Here is a 462-nt window from a genome sequence, read left to right on the forward strand (position 1 = left end):
TAAAATTCGAATTGGTCGAACACCCACCGTATTCACCAGATTTAGCCCCCAGTGACTTTTTCTTATTTCCAAACTTGAAAAAATGGCTCGGTGGACAGAGACAACGAAGACGTCATTGCCTCTGTAAGTGCTTATTTTGAGGAACTTCCGAAAACGCACTTTTCTGAAGGTCTAAAAAAACTTGAAAAACGATTGACCAAGTGTATAGAGCTCCAAGGAGATTATGTTGAAAAATAAAAAAAAATTTACCCAAAAAAAATTGTTTTTATACTTCATTCTAAGGACTTATTGAACTACCCTCGTATTTTCGGCACCGGCTGACAAAAACATCATAGCCAAGGAGAAAGAAAAGAAAGAGAGGTATCGAGACTAATCGTCCTTATCATCGGCGCTCTTGAAAGTGTCAAGCTTTCACTCGCTAATGGCCTAAAAAGCATCCCTGCTTGTCAACAATATGCTAAA

This window comes from Belonocnema kinseyi, chromosome 8, assembly GCF_010883055.1.
Source record: "Belonocnema kinseyi isolate 2016_QV_RU_SX_M_011 chromosome 8, B_treatae_v1, whole genome shotgun sequence".
NCBI classification, from domain to species: Eukaryota; Metazoa; Arthropoda; class Insecta; order Hymenoptera; family Cynipidae; genus Belonocnema; species Belonocnema kinseyi.